Genomic DNA, 20,179 nt, shown 5'->3' with positions numbered 1-20,179 from the left:
GCTTTAGCAATTAAAATAGATCTCTGCCTGTGGTCATTTTAGGTCAGCTAAAGCTGTTACACTGACCACTCACAGAGGCACCAAAGTGGCTGTTTTGAAGGAACAAGCAGAAAGGAAGAAAGAAGCAAAAAATAAAAAAAACTGATGTTGTTACACTGCCTCACCAACCAGAGGGATGCTCGTGTCCTCTGAAGAGAGGGGAGACAGAGCCCCCTGCAGGAGAAATGAGGTATATTACTCACTACTGACTGCCACTAGTGCACATTTATGTCTGGATCACACCCCACAGCTACACTGCAATGTCACTTTCACTATGCTGTATTACACTGTACTGTACCAACCTGCAATCTCACAGTGTAACTGTACTGTACAACATTGTTCTGTACTACAATTACACTGTGTCATTGTACTGTTCTACACTGGCATAGTACTGTGCCAGCAGCCATATCACCCTGCAACTCACAACTGGCAACCCACTGAAACTAAGCAGATGTAAGCCTGGTCAGTACCTGGATGGGAGATCTCCTGGGAAAAACTAAGGTTGCTGCTGGAAGAGGTGTTAGTGGGGCCAGCAGGGGGCGCTCACCCTGTGGTCCATGTGGGTCCTAATGCCCCAGTATAGTGACGGGGACACTTTGGATGAGATGTAAAACCGAGGTCCTGACTCTCTGTGGTCATTAAAAATCCCAGGGCGTTTCTCCCTGGTGTCCTGGCCAAATTTCCCATTGGCCCTTACCAATCATGGCCTCCTAATAATCCCCATCTCTGAACCGGCTTCATCACTCTGCTCTCCTCCCCACTAATAGCTGATGTGTGGTGAGCGTTCTGGCACACTATGGCTGCCGTCGCATCATCCAGGTGGATGCTGCACATTGGTGGTGGTGGAGGGGAGTCCCCATTACCTGTAAAGCGCTTTGAGTGGAGTGTCCAGAAAAGTGCTATATAAGTGTAAGCAATTATTATTATTATTATTACTGTATTACACTATACTGTACTACAATCTCACTGTGTTACTGTGCTGTATTGTCACTATACTGTAGTACAATTGCACTGTGTCACTGTACAGTTCTACACTGTATTGTACTGTACTGCAATCTTACTGCATCACTGTGCTGCACTAAACTGTGTTGTACTGTACTACAATATCACTGTGTCACTGTGCTTCATTGTCACTATACCTTACTACAATCTCACTGTGTCACTGTACTGTACTACACTGCATTGTACTGTACTACGATCTCACTGTGTCACTGTACAACAATCTCATTGTGTCACTGTACTGTACTACACTGTATTGTACTGTACTACAATCTCACTGTGTCACTGTGCTATATTGTCACTGTATTACAATCTCACTGTGTCACTGTTCTAAATTGTCACTATACTGTAATACAATCGCACTGCATCACTGTGCTGCACTACACTGTATTGTACTGTATCACAATCTTACTGCATCACTGTGCTGCACTACACTGTACTGTACTGTATTGTACTGTACTACAATATCACCGTGTCACTGTGCTTTATTGTTACTATACTGTACTACAATCTCACTGCATCACCATACTGTACTATAATCTCACTGTGTCACTGTGCTATATTGTCACTATACTGTACTACAATCTCACTGCGTCACTGTACTGTACTCCACTGTATTGTACTGCACTATAATCTCACTGCATCACTGTACTGTACTACACTGTATTGTACTGTACTACAATCTCACTGCGTCACTGTGCTGTACTACACTGTATTGTACTGTACTACAATCTCACTGTGTCACTGTGCTGTACTACACTGTATTGTACTGTACTACAATCTCACTGTGTCACTGTGCTATATTGTCACTATACTGTACTTCAATCTCACTGTGTCACTGTACTGTACAACAATCTCATTGTGTCACTGTACTGTACTACACTGTATTGTACTGTACTACAATCTCACTGTGTCACTGTGCGATATTGTCACTGTACTTACTACAATCTCACTGTCACTGTGCTATATTGTCACTATACTGTACTACAATCTCACTGCGTCACTGTACTGTACTCCACTGTATTGTACTGCACTATAATCTCACTGCATCACTGTACTGTACTACACTGTATTGTACTGTACTACAATCTCACTGTGTCACTGTGCTGTACTACACTGTATTGTACTGTACTACAATCTCACTGTGTCACTGTGCTATATTGTCACTATACTGTACTTCAATCTCACTGTGTCACTGTACTGTACAACAATCTCATTGTGTCACTGTACTGTACTACACTGTATTGTACTGTACTACAATCTCACTGTCACTGTGCTATATTGTAACTGTACTGTACTACAATCTCACTGTGTCACTGTGCTATATTGTCACTATACTGTACTTCAATCTCACTGTGTCACTGTACTGTACTACACTGTATTGTACTGTACTACAATCTCACTGTGTCACTGTGCGATATTGTCACTGTACTTACTACAATCTCACTGTCACTGTGCTATATTATAACTGTACTGTACTACAATCTCACTGTGTCACTGTGCTATATTGTCACTATACTGTACTTCAATTTCACTGTGTCACTGTACTGTACTACACTGTATGGTACTGCACTACAATCTCACCATGTCACTGTACTCTACTGCACACATTTGCGGCCAGAGAGTGTGACAGGCCACACAGTGTGGGAGGGACTTGTCATTGTGGAGGTTTAGAGTTCACAGTTCCTCCTGCAGAGTCCTGGCAGACGCAGTCTCTGAATTCTGCTGCAGCCAGGAGGCTGTTAGATGCTGACAGATCCAGTCACCATGTTGACAATGAACACGTTTTTTAAATTCATTTGTATCAGGCTGATACTGGGGAATCTATGTATTTAATCTATTTGGACAAGTTCTATAAACCTTCTTCTCTTCTGTGTCAACTCAGTCTGTCCTCAGTCCAGTCTGTCCTCAGCCTGTCCTTAGTGTCTGTCTTCAGTCTGTCCTCAGTCCAGTCTGTCCTCAGTCTGTCCTCAGCCTGTCCTCAGTGTCTGTCTTCATTCTGTCTTCAGTCCAGTCTGTCCTTAGTGTCTGTCCTCTGTCTGTCCTCAGTCCAGTCTGTCTTCAGCCTGTCCTCAATGTCTGTCTTCAGTGTGACTTCAGTCCAGTCTGTCCTCAGTAAGTCTGCTCTGTAAGTCTGAATTAACACCAGTGGGACTGGAGGTGACCTGAGAGAAAGTGTAACAGGACTCGGAGCTGAGCTGTGGAGGGGGGGGGGGTGGAATCCCCGTTGCCACAGCGACGCAGTGTTTGTTAGACCGAGGGTGAGTCACAGGGTGTGAGTCAGAGTCAAGGGAAATTCACACCACACACTCGCGCACGCACACACTCCTCTGTTCCAGCATAGACACACACTACACTGCACCACACACACGTAACTCACAGGTGCACTGCGAATACACAGGAAGTTTTCAGGTACTATATCAGAGGAAGGTCAAGGCTGCATACTCAGCTCTGTGACTCCCTTCACACTGAGTTCAGGTTTTGTATCGGAGGAGAGTCAGGGCTGTGTGGTCATCTCTGAGACTCCTGAAAGGAGTCAGCTCAGGGCCAGTGCCAGTAAACCAGAAGAAATTTTCTGGCACATTGCAGCTTCATCCGACAACCAGACTGGAAGGAGTCTCACCACAAAAAGAGGGGGTGACAGGTATGTGAATAGGATATCCTTTTTTGTGTAGATTTCCTAGAACATCATCCACTTGCTTTTTCACAAAATACCAAAGGAGTGCTATAAAATAAAATACTAAAATCAAGAGTATTAACTGCACAGTCACAGGGCTCTAGACTCTTCTAGTCTCTGTGGAGTCCAGTACACTGACACAGCCCATTCACAGGCTCTAGACACTTCTAGTCCCTGTGGAGTCCAGCACACTGACACAGCCCAGTCACAGGCTCTGGACTCTTCTAGTCCCTGTGGAGTCCAGGACACTGACACAGCCCAGTCACAGGGCTCTGGACTCTTCTGGTCCCTGTGGAGTCCAGGACACTGACACAGCCCAGTCACAGGCTCTAGACTCTTCTAGTCCTTGTGGAGTCCAGGACACTGACACAGCCCAGTCACAGGGCTCTAGACTCTTCTAGTCCCTGTGGAGTCCAGGACACTGACACAGCCCAGTCACAGGGCTCTGGACTCTTCTAGTCCCTGTGGAGTCCAGGACACTGACACAGCCCAGTCACAGGGCTCTAGACTCTTCTAGTCCCTGTGGAGTCCAGTACACTGACACAGCCCAGTCACAGGGCTCTAGACTCTTCTAGTCCCTGTGGAGTCCAGGACACTGACACAGCCCAGTCACAGGGCTCTGGACTCTTCTAGTCCCTGTGGAGTCCAGGACACTGACACAGCCCAGTCACAGTGCTCTGGACTCTTCTACTCCCTGTGGAGACCAGGACACTGACACAGCCCAGTCACAGTGCTCTGGACTCTTCTAGTCCCTGTGGAGTCCAGGACACTGACACAGCCCAGTCACAGGGCTCTAGACTCTTCTAGAACCTATAAGAGAACAAAAGGTGTAGAGAGCTTGAGAAGGAGGAGAGAGAGCGGGAAAGCAGAGCTGGAGAAGGCTGGAGTAGGAGACAGCAGGGAAGGAAGAGAGAGAGCGTGAGGGAGGGACAGCCGCAGTGACGTGCTGCGGTTGGTTACACTTCTCATCTGACACAGAGACACCATGCGGCCGCACTGTTTATACTGTATTCACTGTCGCCATGGAGACAGTCGCTGACAGTGCAGGAACAGCAGAGTGAGGAGGAAGCTGTGACACACAGCCTGGTGACTGGACACTACAGTACATTAACACTGCACTGAGAGAAAGGGGTTAATACAGACACACAGACTGGACACTACAGTACATTAACACTGCACTGAGAGAAAGGGGTTAATACAGACACACTGACTGGACACTACAGTACATTAACACTGCACTGAGAGAAAGGGGTTAATACAGACACACTGACTGACTGGACACTACAGTACATTAACACTGCACTGAGAGAAAGGGGTTAATACAGACACACAGACTGGACACTACAGTACATTAACACTGTGCTGAGAGAGAGGGGTTCATACAGACACACTGACTGACTGGACACTACAGTACATTAACACTGCACTGAGAGAAAGGGGTTAATACAGACACACAGACTGGACACTACAGTACATTAACACTGTGCGGAGAGAGAGGGGTTCATACAGACACACTGACTGACTGGACACTACAGTACATTAACACTACACTGAGAGAGAGGAGTTCATACAGACACACTGACTGGACACTACAGTACATTAACACTGCACTGAGAGAGAGGGGTTAATACAGACACACTGACTGACTGGACACTACAGTACATTAACACTGCACTGAGAGAGAGGGGTTCATACAGACACACTGACTGACTGGACACTACAGTACATTAACACTGCACTGAGAGAGAGGGGTTAATACAGATACACTGACTGGACACTACAGTACATTAACACTGCACTGAGAGAGAGGGGTTCATACAGACACACTGACAGGACACTACAGTACATTAACACTGCACTGAGAGAGAGGGGTTCATACAGACACACTGACTGGACACTACAGTACATTAAAACTGCACTGAGAGAGAGGGGTTAATACAGACACACTGACTGGACACTACAGTACATTAACACTGCACTGAGAGAGAGGGGTTCATACAGACACACTGACTGACTGGACACTACAGTACATTAACACTGCACTGAGAGAGAGGGGTTCATACAGACACACTGACAGGACACTACAGTACATTAACACTGCACTGAGAGAGAGGGGTTAATACAGATACACTGACTGGACACTACAGTACATTAACACTGCACTGAGAGAGAGGGGTTAATACAGACACACTGACTGGACACTACAGTACATTAACACTGCACTGAGAGAGAGGGGTTCATACAGACACACTGACTGACTGGACACTCCAGTACATTAACACTGCACTGAGACAGAGGGGTTAATACAGATACACTGACTGACTGGACACTCCAGTACATTAACACTGCACTGAGAGAGAGGGGTTAATACAGACACTGACTGGATACTACAGTACATTAACACTGCACTGAGAGAGAGGGGTTAATACAGACACACTGACTGGACACCACAGTACATTAACACTACAGAGACTGTGGTATTCCACGCTAAAGGAAGACCTATTTCCTGTTTGAAATGCTTGTATAATTAGATCCTTGTTGCTATGACAACCAAACTACTCTTTTTTTTTTAGCTTTCCCAGTCTGGCAGTGAGATCAGAGTTTAAAATCGGAGCCTTCTGACTCAGTGTCTGAGACACACACACACATACACACACACCTCACTCTCTCAGCGCCACCTCAGACACACCCAGTAATAAAGCTACAGCCCTGCTGTTCTCCATGTGTGTGTCCATAAAGACAAGTCTCTCACTGTGTGTGTGTGTCCATAAAGACATAACTCTTACTGTGTGTGTGTGTCCATAAAGATAAGTCTCTCACTGTGTGTGTGTCCATAAAGACATAACTCTTACTGTGTGTGTGTGTCCATAAAGACATGTCTCTTACTGTGTGTGTGTCAGTAAAGACATGTCTGTCATTGTGTTTGTGTATTAGAAAAGACATGTCTCTTACTGTGTGTGTGTCAGTAAAGACATGACTCTCACTGTGTTTGTGTATTAGTAAAGACATGTCTCTTACTGTGAGAGTCCATAAAGACAAGTCTCTCATTTGTCTGAGAGAGACAGTGAGTCTCTCTCACTGTTGTTATCTCACTCTGTGTGTCTCTCACACCAGTGAAAGACCAGTGAGTTGGCACTGTACTTAAATACATCTCTGTAATAAAAATAATAGAATCAATGGCTGTCTGCATTCTGCACACACACAAACAACCCCCCCCCCCCACACACACACACACACAAATACAACCTTTGCATAATCTTCTCTTCCGGGGATGTGTGCGTCTGTGTTTGTCAGAGTGTGTTTGTATCTCTGTCCCTCTCAGCTGTAAGCGTGTCTGTGTGTGTGTGTGTGTGTGTGCTAGGCGACAGCGGTGTAGGGGTGGGCGTGTGCACGAGGAATGTGTGACGTGGGCTGTGGGCTCCGGAGAGGGAAGGGGGTGGGGCAGTCTGAGGGCCGTCTGCCATAAACCTCCTAACACAGGAGCCAAACAATAGTGCCAAGTGACAGAATCAGGGAGAGATCTTGTGAAGATCCAGAGGAGCTGGACTGAGAGTCTCTACAGTTACTCTACAGGTCTGAGGATGATGATGATGGAGTGTTAATGTGAAGATACAGAGGAGCTGGACTGAGTGTCTCTACAGTTACTCTACAGGTCTGAGGATGATGATGATGGAGTGTTACTGTGAAGATACAGAGGAGCTGGACTGAGTGTCTCTACAGTTACTCTACAGGTCTGAGGATGATGATGATGATGATGGAGTGTTAATGTGAAGATACAGAGGAGCTGGACTGAGTGTCTCTACAGTTACTCTACAGGTCTGAGGATGATGATGATGGGGTGTTAATGTGAAGATACAGAGGAGCTGGACTGAGTGTCTCTACAGTTACTCTACAGGTCTGAGGGTGATGATGATGGGGTGTTAATGTGAAGATACAGAGGAGCTGGACTGAGTGTCTCTACAGTTACTCTACAGGTCTGAGGGTGATGATGATGGAGTTTTAATGTGAAGATACAGAGGAGCTGGACTGAGTGTCTCTACAGTTACTCTACAGGTCTGAGGATGATGATGATGGAGTGTTAATGTGAAGATACAGAGGAGCTGGACTGAGTGTCTCTACAGTTACTCTACAGGTCTGAGGATGATGATGATGGAGTGTTAATGTGAAGATACAGAGGAGCTGGACTGAGAGTCTCTACAGTTACTCTACAGGTCTGAGGATGATGATGATGATGATGGAGTGTTGCCATGCTTTTCTTCCTCACCTCTGTGACTCTCTGCTCTGTGTTCACTGTCCAGGAGAGTGTGTGAGTGCTGACTGATGTCACCTGAAGCAGCAGCTCTTTCAGACCAGGACTCTTCCGGTGCAGGACTGGCTGGGTATCGACTGTCTGCAGTAAGAGGCCCAGGAGTCGATTCCTCTTGCGCCTGTACTGCGTGCAGTGTGGCCGTCGGGTCCGCCCCCTCCCCGCCACATGGCGCCCATCGGAGGGGGAGGAACCAGAGGCTGACGTTTCGTATAAGGATTTCCCTTCCCCAGGCACTGAGCTCAGCTCTCACACACCGCTGGCTGGCACACACATGGCAGCAGAGAGAAACAGAGCTCACTCTGCACCACCACTGGACAGCTAGAGAGCAGCCTGACCCAGGCTGAGGGCACCACCGCTGGACAGCCAGAGAGCGGACTGACCCAGGCTGAGGGCACCACCGCTGGACAGCTAGAGAGCGGACTGACCCAGGCTGAGGGCACCACTGCTGGACATAGGAATGTGGACTGTTCTACACAACATCTGTACAACCGGACAGCGGACTGGCCTGGGCCGTGGCTTTAGGGTGTCAGGTAAGTTATTGACTTGTGATACAGGTATACAGATAAGTTACTGATGTATTAAACAGGTACACAGGTAAATTAGATTTGTTGAACTCCTGTTCTTTTTGTGTTTAAGTCTTATGAAAGAACCGATGCACTCTGACCCAAGAGCAGAAATCCACACCAATGTGCAAGCTCACACAAGGAATCGCAGAACAGTTACAGATTTACACAGGGGTTTCTCCAGCATTGTAGGTTTGCACAGGGATTGGGCGCACATGGCTCAGGCATTGCACGTGTGCACAGGGAGTCTGCACTTTTCAGTTCATTGTTGATTTTATACTTTTTGGAGAACTCCAGTCACAGGCCAGTTAAGGTTGTGTGTGTAATGTGTGATGTGTGTATATTCTGTGTATTGTGTGTGTAGTGTGTGTGATGTGTGCAGTCTGTGTGTGATGTGTGCATATTCTGTGTATTGTGTGTCTAGTGTGTGTGATGTGTGTATATTCTGTGTAGTGTGTGTGATGTGTGCAGTCTGTGTGTGATGTGTGTATATTCTGTGTAGTGTGTGTGATGTGTGCAGTCTGTGTGTGATGTGTGTATATTCTGTGTATTGTGTGTGAAGTGGGAGAGAGCGTGACCATGCTGAAGTGTGTGTATTCTGTATGTAATGTGTATATTCTGTGTAGTGTGTATTCCATGTGTACAGTGTGTGTATTTTGTGTCCTTCTCAGTACAACTCCTTCCTGTCGGCCTGCCAGTCTTCACTGAGACAAACACAAGGGCAGAGTTAAGGCCCAGAGCCAATTCTTTTTCTCTCCTCATTCGGGAGACACCGCAGTCCCGACTCCCTGTGTCCACACTCTGGAGAGACTGCAGTCCCAGGACTCCCTCCGTGTCCTCACTCAGACAAGACTCTGTAGGCCTGGGACTCCCTGTCTCCCTGTTCAGCACAGCCCCAGTCACCCATCCTCCTCACCCAGCTGCGGCCCAGGACCAGGGAGCAGCTTTCATTCTCGTCCCTAGGCTGCCTGTGTCTTTGTTTGACCCTGAGCTCAGGAAAGCCCCTGGCTTCCACGGGGCCTAGTGCTTCCTCATCCGGTGCGACTCAGCCTCTGATGTGGAACATGTGAGACCAGTTCGTTCCTCTAGTGCATATCTGTGCCTCTGCTACAGGTGTCTACCATCGCCTGCGTTTCCATCCAGCTGACTGCTGACTGCTGAGGTCAGACCAACAGGACACATCTGCCCTCATCCTCCGTGCCTGCCCTCTGTCAGTGGTTTTTACGTCTGCGTGTTTATTTTTAACCTCTCGATGACTGGGGCAGGAGCGTGGCCAGGCTGCACCCGGGGCTCATGCAGAAAGCCCCTCTGTGTCACGGCTCTGAGGGAATGACATCCTGTTCCCCTTGCTTACCAAGGCGTGGTACAGTGTGAAGGCCAGCCAGGCCAGCCGCGCGCGAGCTCAGTAATTAGGGGATCTGTTAACGATGTTGCCCGGAAGCTGACTCTCCGGTGTGGAGCTCCGCTGGATCTGCAGGATCTGCCCCTCATGTCCCGGGTGTGCGCGCTGCAGAGACGCCGCGGGACGTCCCGCGCTGCTGCCCCCCCTGCTCCCTGAGCCCTTGAGGGGCGCCGCTCAGTGGGCCGGCCCCTTCGAGGAAGTCCCGCCTCTGTCCCCCCGGGACGTCCTGCCCGCGTGTCACCCCAGCGGCTCTTCCAGCTCTGCCCCGCGGGTCCTCCCTCACAGCTGACGCTGAGGAACGGTTCCCAGTTCAGAACCGGCTTCTCCTCCCCTCCAGGCCAGAACTCCCAGCTCAGCCAGGCTGGGAGACCCCCAGGGTATACCAGTGGTGCGGGTAAGCCAGTAGGTGGCACTGCGCCCCCTGGATTAGAGTTCCCACACCGATGTCTGAGGATGGTGACTGGGAACGCTGGGGTGCCAGGCGGCGGGGCTGTGACGGGACGGACAGCTGAGGAACGCGCCTCTTCACTGACTCACTCGGGCTCAGCTCTCTCTCCAGTCACACAGTCGGGAAAAAAAAGAAACCGACCCGAAATAACAGCCTTCTCACGCACTGTGGGGTGGGGGAGGGGCTCGGGCTGTGCCAGGCCGAGGGACAGAGTGAAAGGGAGGGAGGAAGAGAGATACAGCAGCTCTGAAGTTCTCAGGCCATCATGTGCTGAACCACACGAATCAAACAGCCCACATCCTGTTCCACAGCCTGACTGAACTGAGCCCAGGGAATACAGCACTGTCCAGGAGCTCACAGCTCTAGAGCCGCTGCACTGCACTGCACTCTACAGTTACCCTACAGATCTGAGGATGATGATGATGGGAGTGTTAATGTGAAGATACAGAGGAGCTGGACTGAGAGTCTTTACAGTTACTCTACAGATCTGAGGATGATGATGATGGAGTGTTAATGTGAAGATACAGAGGAGCTGGACTGAGTGTCTCTACAGTTACTCTACAGGTCTGAGGATGATGATGATGGAGTGTTAATGTGAAGATACAGAGGAGCTGGACTGAGTGTCTCTACAGTTACTCTACAGATCTGAGGATGAGGATGATGGGGTGTTAATGTGAAGATACAGAGGAGCTGGACTGAGAGTCTCTACAGTTACTCTACAGATCTGAGGATGAGGATGATGGGGTGTTAATGTGAAGATACAGAGGAGCTGGACTGAGAGTCTCTACAGTTACTCTACAGGTCTGAGGATGATGATGATGATGATGAAGTGTTAATGTGAAGATACGGAGGAGCTGGACTGAGTGTCTCTACAGTTACTCTACAGGTCTGAGGATGATGATGATGGGAGTGTTAATGTGAAGATACAGAGGAGCTGGACTGAGTGTCTCTACAGTTACTCTACAGGTCTGAGGATGATGATGATGGAGTGTTACTGTGAAGATACAGAGGAGCTGGACTGAGTGTCTCTACAGTTACTCTACAGGTCTGAGGATGATGATGATGGGGTGTTAATGTGAAGATACAGAGGAGCTGGACTGAGTGTCTCTGCAGTTACTCTACAGGTCTGAGGATGATGATGATGGAGTGTTACTGTGAAGATACAGAGGAGCTGGACTGAGTGTCTCTACAATTTACTCTACAGGTCTGAGGATGATGATGATGGAGTGTTACTGTGAAGATACAGAGGAGCTGGACTGAGTGTCTCTACAGTTACTCTACAGGTCTGAGGATGATGATGATGTCCGTCTGAGTTGGATTAGCCTGCTGATTGTCAGGAGAGTTCAACTCTGAGTCACTAGTCTTCTGTTCAGTGTCATGCCCATTGAGGCAGTTTTGATGTTAACAGCAAATGTTGTTTGTTTTCCAAACACATTTTACTAATAAACTAATTAAACATTGTTAGTTAAATGATGGCAATTAGAACCCAGAGCAGCTGTAATGGGAAAGTGCCTGTCTCTCTTTCTGTGAGCCTGTCCCTCTGTGTCAATGTTTCGGAGTCTGCGTCTGTCTGTCTCTGTCTCTGAGCCTGTTTCTCTCTGTCAGTGAGTCTGTATCTCTCATTCTGCAGTCTGTTTCTGTCTGAGAGCCTGTTACTCTGCGGTGTGCTGACTCTATGTGTGAGGAGTGAGAGATGGGGCATCTGTGTGTTGACTCTGTGTGTGGGGAGTGAGAGATGGGGTGTCTGTGTGCTGACTGTGTGTGGGGAGTGAGAGATGGGGTGTCTGTGTGCTGACTGTGTGTGAGGAGTGAGAGATGGGGTGTCTGTGTGTGTGAGGAGTGAGAGATGGGGTGTCTGTGTGTTTGAGGAGTGAGAGATGGGGTGTCTGTGTGCTGACTCTGTGTGTGAGGAGTGAGAGATGGGGTGTCTGTGTGCTGACTCTGTGTGTGGGGAGTGAGAGATGGGGTGTCTGTGTGCTGACTCTGTGTGTGGGGAGTGAGAGATGGGGTGTCTGTGTGCTGACTCTGTGTGTGAGGAGTGAGAGATGGGGTGTCTGTGTGCTGACTCTGTGGGGAGTGAGAGATGGGGTGTCTGTGTGCTGACTCTGTGTGTGGGGAGTGAGAGATGGGGTGTCTGTGTGCTGACTCTGTGTGTGAGGAGTGAGAGATGGGGTGTCTGTGTGCTGACTCTGTGTGTGGGGAGTGAGAGATGGGGTGTCTGTGTGCTGACTCTGTGTGTGGGGAGTGAGAGATGGGGTGTCTGTGTGCTGACTGTGTGTGAGGAGTGAGAGATGGGGTGTCTGTGTGTGTGAGGAGTGAGAGATGGGGTGTCTGTGTGCTGACTCTGTGTGTGAGGAGTGAGAGATGGGGTGTCTGTGTGTTGACTCTGTGTGTGGGGAGTGAGAGATGGGGTGTCTGTGTGCTGACTGTGTGTGGGGAGTGAGAGATGGGGTGTCTGTGTGCTGACTGTGTGTGAGGAGTGAGAGATGGGGTGTCTGTGTGTGTGAGGAGTGAGAGATGGGGTGTCTGTGTGTTTGAGGAGTGAGAGATGGGGTGTCTGTGTGCTGACTCTGTGTGTGAGGAGTGAGAGATGGGGTGTCTGTGTGCTGACTCTGTGTGTGGGGAGTGAGAGATGGGGTGTCTGTGTGCTGACTCTGTGTGTGGGGAGTGAGAGATGGGGTGTCTGTGTGCTGACTCTGTGTGTGAGGAGTGAGAGATGGGGTGTCTGTGTGCTGACTCTGTGGGGAGTGAGAGATGGGGTGTCTGTGTGCTGACTCTGTGTGTGGGGAGTGAGAGATGGGGTGTCTGTGTGCTGACTCTGTGTGTGAGGAGTGAGAGATGGGGTGTCTGTGTGCTGACTCTGTGTGTGGGGAGTGAGAGATGGGGTGTCTGTGTGCTGACTCTGTGTGTGGGGAGTGAGAGATGGGGTGTCTGTGTGCTGACTGTGTGTGAGGAGTGAGAGATGGGGTGTCTGTGTGTGTGAGGAGTGAGAGATGGGGTGTCTGTGTGCTGACTCTGTGTGTGAGGAGTGAGAGATGGGGTGTCTGTGTGCTGACTCTGTGTGTGAGGAGTGAGAGATGGGGTGTCTGTGTGCTGACTCTGTGTGTGAGGAGTGAGAGATGGGGTGTCTGTGTGCTGACTCTGTGTGTGAGGAGTGAGAGATGGGGTGTCTGTGTGCTGACTCTGTGTGTGAGGAGTGAGAGATGGGGTGTCTGTGTGCTGACTCTGTGTGTGAGGAGTGAGAGATGGGGTGTCTGTGTGCTGACTCTGTGTGTGAGGAGTGAGAGATGGGGTGTCTGTGTGCTGACTCTGTGTGTGGGGAGTGAGAGATGGGGTGTCTGTGTGCTGACTGTGTGTGAGGAGTGAGAGATGGGGTGTCTGTGTGTGTGAGGAGTGAGAGATGGGGTGTCTGTGTGCTGACTCTGTGGGGAGTGAGAGATGGGGTGTCTGTGTGCTGACTCTGTGTGTGGGGAGTGAGAGATGGGGTGTCTGTGTGCTGACTCTGTGTGTGGGGAGTGAGAGATGGGGTGTCTGTGTGCTGACTGTGTGTGAGGAGTGAGAGATGGGGTGTCTGTGTACTGACTCTGTGTGTGGGGAGTGAGAGATGGGGTGTCTGTGTGCTGACTGTGTGTGAGGAGTGAGAGATGGGGTGTCTGTGTGCTGACTCTCTGTGTGGGGAGTGAGAGATGGGGTGTCTGTGTGCTGACTGTGTGTGAGGAGTGAGAGATGGGGTGTCTGTGTGCTGACTCTGTGTGTGGGGAGTGAGAGATGGGGTGTCTGTGTGCTGACTGTGTGTGAGGAGTGAGAGATGGGGTGTCTGTGTGCTGACTCTGTGTGTGGGGAGTGAGAGATGGGGTGTCTGTGTGCTGACTCTGTGTGTGGGGAGTGAGAGATGGGGTGTCTGTGTGCTGACTCTGTGTGTGGGGAGTGAGAGATGGGGTGTCTGTGTGCTGACTGTGTGTGAGGAGTGAGAGATGGGGTGTCTGTGTGCTGACTCTGTGTGTGAGGAGTGAGAGATGGGGTGTCTGTGTGTGTGGGGAGTGAGAGATGGGGTGTCTGCGTGCTGACTGTGTGTGAGGAGTGAGAGATGGGGTGTCTGCGTGCTGACTGTGTGTGAGGAGTGAGAGATGGGGTGTCTGTGTGCTGACTCTGTGTGTGAGGAGTGAGAGATGGGGCCTCTGTGTGATGAGTCTGGACTTTCTCATTACAGAGAGAAGCACATGGAGTCGGCCGAGAGCAGACAGACAGAGCTGTGGAGCTGTGTTTGAACCGGAAGCACGCAGGAGTGAGAGATGCAGGAAGAGAGCTGAGTGAGTTAAAGAAATGAATGTGCAATGTTGTGTACAAGGCCTGTGGAGAGAGGCTGATACTTTACCAGACCTGCAGAGACACTGGAAATGCTGGAACACTCCACAGCACCTGGGAGGAATCAGACGTGATGCTGTTGGCAATTGGAATTCCTGGCAGAGTGATTTTGGAACAATCATGAATCACATTGCCAGGGATTTCCAATAGCTGATGAGCTACAGACAGCCGGGAGCAACATGGAATTGACGTACTGACATATCGAGACACACCTGACTGGACTGGAGACCCTGCTGTCCCTGTCCTCTCACACTCCCCCTGAATTCACACACTGACACACACCTGACTGGACTGGAGACACTGCTAGAGACACTGCTGTCCCTCTCCTCTCACACTCCCCCTGAATTCACACACTGAGACACACCTGACTGGACTGGAGACACTGCTGTCCCTCTCCTCTCACACTCCCCCTGAATTCACACACTGAGACACACCTGACTGGACTGGAGACACTGCTGTCCCTCTCCTCTCACACTCCCCCTGAATTCACACACTGACACACCTGACTGGACTGGAGACACTGCTGTCCCTCTCCTCTCACACTCCCCCTGAATTCACACACTGAGACACACCTGACTGGACTGGAGACACTGCTGTCCCTCTCCTCTCACACTCCCCCTGAATTCACACACTGACACACCTGACTGGACTGGAGACACTGCTGTCCCTCTCCTCTCACACTCCCCCTGAATTCACACACTGAGACACACCTGACTGGACTGGAGACACTGCTGTCCTCTCCTCTCACACTCAGCCGCTAAAAATTGATTACTGGAATAGAACGGACTCTCTCAGGCTCTGGAGCAGTAGGACTTACTCCACCTGTGAACACTGTATGTCTTTCCCATGTTCACAGTGGTTAAGTTCTGCTGCTTAGATCTCCCCTTCTGCATGACTGACAAACAGCACAGACTGGAGTCAATCCTGGTATCTCTTGTCTGAAGATTAAACTCTATTTTCGTAAGAAAAATATTTTTTCCTCTGGTGTTTAATGCCCATATCTGAATTTGCATGTCCCTCCTCCATGCCTGTCTCTCAGTATGTCTGTCCCTCAGTGTGTCTCACTGTCCCTCAGTGGGCCTGTCTGTCCCTCAGTGTGTCTCACTGTCCCTCAGTTGGCCTGTCTGTCTCTCAGTGGGCCTGTCTCCTGGGCCTGCTGTGCTGAATATCAGTGCTCTCAGTCTAGCTGGCTCAGTTCAGCAGGAACAGGAGCCCTGTCTGCCGAGGAAGAGAGAGGGGAGAGGAGAGGAACTCAGCAGCCCTGCAGCCTGGACTCGTGCAGCAGATGCACAGACAGCGCAGTCACAGAGAGCCAGGACTGCTGCTCTGCCTTGACGCTCTAATACGATGATTTTCACAACTGCGATTTCCAAACTGTTTGCTGCTTTAATTACAATAAAAAATTAGCTGGACAGAAATGAGACGTGTGTCTTGAGTTGTTTTGCTTTAAGGAATTCTGGGAAACCAGAGCATCATGAAACACCTCCTTTCATCCCCTCTGTCTCTCCCCTGTCTCTCTCTCCTCCCCTCTGTCTCTCTCTCCTCTCTCCCCTCTGTCTCTCTCTCCTCTGTCTCTCTGTCTCTCTCCCCTCTGTCTCTCTCTCCTCTGTCTCTCTGTCTCTCTCTCCTCTGTCTCTCCGTCTCTCTCCCCTCTGTCTCTCTAGCCCTGCCTGCACTGTCAGGGATCTTCACCCATGATTCAGCGCTCCTTGCTGGTGATGGTCCTAACTTCCTAAACTCGCTCCACGTCAGCAGGAGCGACAGCACCAGCAGTACCAGCGACAAGATGACAAAGCCTGAGTGGGCAGGGCCGGGTCAGACTGAGACACAAGACCGCGGTGAATGATTCTCGTGACGACAAATGTGGAGCACAATTCTGCAGTGACGGATGACATCATGAGTGCGACTGAGATCACAGAAATCCACACAGAACCCCCAACACACAAGTGCACACAGACCCACAATCTGTGAGTCAGCGGTGGATGCAGATAATGGATGCAGGTTGCCACAGGACCTTCTGTGTGTGTACGCCACACACAGAGCACATGTGATAGTGCCCCCTGGTGTCAATCCTGGGCACTGCATGTGGTATGCCATTGGCATGTTGCCACTGCGGCACAGGCTCAAATTCAACTATTTGCACATGGGGTCCAGAGTCTCAAACCCGAGCTCCTGCTCACACACACTCACACCAGACCAGACTGTAGTGGTGTCTGTGGGGTCCAGTGTCTCAAACCCGAGCTCGTGCTCACACACACACGCTCACACTCACACCAGACCAGGCTGTCAGTGGTGTCTGTGGAGTCCAGTGTCTCGAACCCGAGCTTGTGCTCACACACACGCTCACACTCACACCAGACCAGACTGTCAGTGATGTCTGTGGGGTCCAGTGTCTCGAACCCGAGCTCGTGCTCACACACACGCTCACACTCACACCAGACCAGGCTGTCAGTGGTGTCTGTGGGGTCCAGTGTCTCGAACCCGAGCTCGTGCTCACACACACACCAGACCAGGCTGTCAGTGGTGTCTGTGGGGTCCAGTGTCTCGAACCCGAGCTCGTGCTCACACACACACCAGACCAGGCTGTCAGTGGTGTCTGTGGGGTCCAGTGTCTCGAACCCGAGCTTGTGCTCACACTCACACCAGACCAAACTGCAGTGATGTCTTTGGGGTCCAGTGTCTCGAACCCGAGCTCGTGCTCACACTCACACCAGACCAGACTGTCAGTGGTGTCTGTGGGGTCCAGTGTCTTGAACCCGTGCTGGAGAATAACCATGTGACGCTGTGCAGCTCGTCTCACTCATGTTAGCTGCTGCGTGGGGCTCCAGGCTGCTGCAGGTGTGTGCACTGATTGTGCCCTCGTGTCGATGATGTCACTGATGTTCCCGCAGGAGCAGGATGTTTGCAGCCGTCGCGCTGTTGCCATGGTGACAAACACAGCTCTCAGCCTGCGCCACTTCCTGTTTCCAAGAGGAGGGGGGAGGTTTCGGGCCTCTCTCGCTCGCTCACACCTGGCTCCACCTCTGCAGGTTTATAAAACCCTGCCGCCAGCAGCTGTCGCCAAGGCAACAAAACAGGTAACAACAGCAACGATAAGAGCGTGCAGGGACATCACCACTGTCGGCTCCTGGCACTCGCACACACACACACAAAAACACTGACGCACACAGCCAGTCAGACAGGAGCCAGACGCAACAACTTACTGTAATTGCTGCTTAGATAGAGCTGTCGCATGTATACTGAACAGTATTGAACTGTATTGTCTCTGCATAGCTACAGAACTGTATTACACAGCCTGAACACGCTGTATTGTCTCTGCATAGCTACAGCACTGTACTACACAGCCTGAACACTATGGTGGCTCTGTGGCTAAGGATCTGTGCCTGTGGCTGGAAGAGGTAGAGGAATCCTACTCCGTTGGGCCCCTGAGCAAGGCCCTTAACCCCAGCTGCTCCAGGGGCGCTGTACAATGGCTGACCCTGCACTCTGACCCCAAGCTTCTCTCTCCCTGTCTGTGTGTCTCATGGAGAGCAAGCTGGGGTATGCGAAAAGACAAATTCCTAATGCAATAAATTGTAAAGGGTTAATAAAGTGATGTTACTCTGTCTCTGGCTATCGTACTGTACTACACAGCCTGAACACGCTGTACTGTCTCTACATAGCTACAGCACTGCACAGCCTGAACGCACCACAGGGCCTGGTACAGACAGAGCACAGAGCACAGAGCACAGAGCACAGGGCCTGGTACAGAGCGTGGTACAGACAGAGCACAGAGCACAGGGCCTGGTACAGACAGAGCACAGAGCACAGGGCCTGGTACAGAGCGTGGTACAGACAGAGCACAGAGCACAGGGCCTGGTACAGACAGAGCCCAGAGCACAGAGCACAGAGCACAGGGCCTGGTACAGACAGAGCACAGAGCACAGGGCCTGGTACAGAGCGTGGTACAGACAGAGCACAGAGCACAGGGCCTGGTACAGACAGAGCACAGAGCACAGGGCCTGGTACAGAGCCTGGAGCAGGACACAGAGGGGAGCGGTGAAACCGATGAGACAAACACCATCAGCAGCCTGCTGTCCCCCGCCTCCCCCTTCCTCACGCTGCTGTTATCTGGGTGTGTCGCCATGGAGACTGGGGGGGTGACGGGCGACAGCTCGGCTTTCCAGGAACGCGGCCGCCCAGCGGGCCACTTCCTCTCCTTCGCAGAAAACACGCAGCTCCATGGCTACAGACAGGATGTGATGTCATCAAAGCCCAAGGCAGCTGCAGACACAGGCGGCGTGCGAGCTAGACAGATAGTGGGAGCTGAGAGAACTGGAATCTACTCCACGTGGAAGTGGGAATTTGGGGAAAACACTCCAGTGGACATAGACAGCTGTGGGTGCAGTGCCCCCTGGTGGACAGTGGAGATCCTGGCACCCTGGCCCTCGTTGACAATGGAAACGGGTTCTCTGTTCCCCCAGCACCCCGTGTGAACATTTGTACTCACCGTATTTAAACAAGAAACAGGCAGAAACAGTGTGCATGAGACACAACACCAAGCATACAAGGGAGCCGGCACAAACAAGACAGGGTCGCTCAGGACTAGAGTCCCTCCTAACAGCCTGGTCAGCAGTTCCTCTGTCCTGCCTGACCTGTGAGGCCGGACCCCTGCAGTGGAAAATGGCATGACAGGTGCTGTAGAAACCAGGTTGTTAGGATGAGAACATCATGAAGTCACAGACGAGAGGAGACCATCTGGCCCGTTTGGACCAGAGGGACATGTTGTGCTGCTTAGCAACCAGTCGATCGGCTCCAGCCGTTTCCTGGGTATCGACATCAACATCATGTCTGGGCACCCTGTTCCACTCCCCTACAAACCTTTGTGTAAAGATGTGCCTCTGGCTTGGGGGCTGTTGGTTGTAAGGAGGGGGGGCTTGTACGACTATCAGAGTGGGGCGGTAAATGTCCCCACAAAGACAGTAACCCCTATCCCTCCCCAAGGGAAACTGCCTGTTTGATTGTGAAGGCAGTGTGAGAAACTGTCGGTGTGCCACAGGCTGGAGGCCGGTAACGCTCTGTGCCGCGCTGCACGCACACATCACACATTATAAAACGAAACTGGCGGAAATCGAGGACGGGCCCAGCCGCCATCGCTGCTCAAACCAGCACGGTGATACCCCGCACACAAGCCGAGGGCGGCCTCTGGTGGCGGCAGGGGCGCATTGCAGGTGCAGGCGCCGACACGCGAGCCGAACCTCCTCGAGCCAGTGGAAGACTGGAACAGCAGTCAAACGGGGTGACGAGCCGTCGCTCCTCCCCTGAGCGTAACCGTGCATGAAGCAGGCGATAATTCAGGAAAACGGATCGTCGTCGTCGTGTACAGCTCGTCGCTCAG

The 20,179-nt window shown here is 50.9% G+C and overlaps 1 long non-coding RNA gene across 1 annotated transcript; it reads left to right on the top strand.

Moving 5' to 3' along the window:
* Positions 1-8,173: 8,173 nt before the first annotated feature.
* Positions 8,174-16,220, top strand: LOC148820687 (uncharacterized). The gene is made up of 3 exons (XR_016094133.1): positions 8,174-8,554; positions 14,648-14,747; positions 16,003-16,220. It is a non-coding gene; the product is annotated as an uncharacterized LOC148820687 (long non-coding RNA).
* Positions 16,221-20,179: the final 3,959 nt, after the last annotated feature.

The sequence above is a fragment of the Atractosteus spatula genome, chromosome 14 (assembly GCF_055471065.1).
Source record: "Atractosteus spatula isolate fAtrSpa1 chromosome 14, fAtrSpa1.hap1, whole genome shotgun sequence".
Lineage (NCBI taxonomy): Eukaryota > Metazoa > Chordata > Actinopteri > Semionotiformes > Lepisosteidae > Atractosteus > Atractosteus spatula.
The sequence above is the reverse complement of the archived record's forward strand: the minus strand, read 5'-3'. Positions and strand labels throughout refer to the sequence as shown.